General features: G+C 34.1%; 1 long non-coding RNA gene across 1 annotated transcript in view; it reads right to left on the bottom strand.

Moving 5' to 3' along the window:
• Positions 1 to 2,500, bottom strand: part of LOC137646874 (uncharacterized) — a 304,363-nt gene that overhangs the window by 21,569 nt on the left and 280,294 nt on the right. The gene's annotated exons all lie outside the window — the stretch shown is intronic.

Genomic DNA, 2,500 nt, shown 5'->3' with positions numbered 1-2,500 from the left:
AGTACACTTCACAAGATCTGAATTACAGTTTCTCATTGCAGCAAACTATAATTCCGCATTGATGTGTGTGTGTGTGCGTGTGTGTGTGTGTGTGTGTAATAGCAATCATCTGTCCATTTATGGAATATCAATGAAATTTTGTAGCGTCAAGATATTTTACGAGAGGCTTGGAAAATGTTTCAAATTTATGACCCCCCCCATTTGTATCATAATTCATTTCCCAGACAACGAACACACTTGCTTTATTGCCTACGATAAATCAATTTCCTTTGTCCTCGGAGTCAGGTAATCGGGGGGAAAGCAAAATCCCTTGCAATCCTACCGAGGCTTAAATCATTACTTTGTCATCTGATTCTACGTACCAACTAAACTAATGGGACGACGAATCTTATTTTATTATGTTGGCTATCAAAATAAGCTTATCTGCACTACATGGTCATCACTGTGATTATACATACATACATACATATATATATATATATATATACATACATATATATATATATATATATACACACGTGTGTGTGTGCGCGTGTGCTTGTGTATGGGTGTATAAATTATGTTCATAAATAAACGTGTGCATAAATATATACAGATATATATATATATATATATGTGTGTGTGTGTGTGTGTGTGAGGTTGTTGCGTACATTACGAGTTTTCATAAGTAAATAAAAGGCCCAGGATCATAATAACACCGGTTTTCATGAAGTTTCTTGGGATTAAATTGTTCGCATCAAGCCTATTGGATATGTAGGGATGCATACAGGCGATATGCCGAACTGGGATTCAAGTCCCGCTCAAGCTCGATAGTTTCTTGTCAGGTCTGCTTCCTCACAAGCGGGATATTGGGGAAGCCTATAACTCTTTCTGCAAAGTCATCAGTAGCCATTTCCTGACCCTCCCTGGTACTAGCTTGGAGGGGGCTTGGGCGCTGACCATATTTATATATGGTCAGTCTCTGCCATTCATGAATAACATTTAACCGTTTAAAACCACAGACGAATAAATGCCGGATACAAAATTCGTTGCTTAGGTAAATTTCAATGGAAGATATTACTTAATTTACGGACCACTGAAGAGATGAACCCGGGCCCTCTTGCAACTCAGGTTAGTGTCCTTGACAATATATATATTATATATATATATATATACACATATATATAAATATATATATATACACATATATATAAATATATATACTGTATACTGTATATATACACATATATATAAATATATATATATATATATATATACATATATATATATATATACATCTCTGTATATATATACACATATATATACATTATATATATATATACACACACACATATATATGTATATATATATATATATATATATACACTCTTTGTGGCTAACTTGCTAAGTCAATGGAACCTCAGTTTCTTGGGGCCAGGTTCGATTCCCTGGCCGATCAGAAACTATTATCTATTGAGATGATTTCGCCTTGGGTATTTGATCCCGAGGTAGAGAGAATCCAGATATTAGGAGGCGTATAATATATGGCTTATATGAATATGGAAGCACGTATAAATGTGAAAAATTGTCATTTATATATATATATATATATATATATTATATATATATATATATATATAACCTTTCATTTATGTACATTAAAAGTCTTCAGCATCGTGACAATTCAGGTGACTGACGCACACATTTGATAACCATGTACGCAACCCTTCAAAAATGACGGTTAAACTCTTAGATATGCACACACACAGATGCCCCCCCCCCCCCATCCCCTGTCCTTACATAACTAAAACACGCTAGTTTTGGGCAATTGGTAGGAGACTGTTGTTTTCGAATGGTTGCCCTTCAGCGTGACAGGAAAACACACACATATAATATATATATATATATATATATACGTACAAACATATATATATATGTATATATGTATGTAGTATGTATATATATATACGTGCTTACATATATACATACATACATATATATATATATATATATATACCCAGCCACTCATTCTCTATTATATATGGGGAGATCTTTTTTCGATATTTAAATAGAAATTTCAAAAAGTTACTACCCAGCTCCATGCATGTTAGGGCAATTTTTTGTTTTCCTAGTTTAACACGATGCTCCTCTTATGGCTGGTCATAATTTTCAACTTTTCGTCGTTTTGTTTCGGTACAGGGCAATTGATAAATCAAAATAGATATATAGTCGTACCCGGCCCTGGATTTATAGAGAGAGAGAGAGAGAGAGAGAGAGAGAGAGAGAGAGAGAGAGAGAGATATTTTCAAGACCATTGACAGAGGATACCTAACTTCTGCCTTCGTTAGACAAAAAAATACAAATCAGTTTCTATTAAGTAGTCTTAGCTCTCAATTTATTAAAGCTTCTACTATATACCACAAAGCGGTGGTTTAGCTAATGAAATTATACCAATCTCTCTCTCTCTCTCTCTCTCTCTCTCTCTCTATGTTTAGCTTTTGAGAAAGCTATTGCCCCCTTT

This window comes from Palaemon carinicauda, chromosome 9 (assembly GCF_036898095.1).
Source record: "Palaemon carinicauda isolate YSFRI2023 chromosome 9, ASM3689809v2, whole genome shotgun sequence".
In the NCBI taxonomy this organism is placed as follows: domain Eukaryota; kingdom Metazoa; phylum Arthropoda; class Malacostraca; order Decapoda; family Palaemonidae; genus Palaemon; species Palaemon carinicauda.
This window is presented reverse-complemented; position numbering and strand designations above follow the sequence as displayed.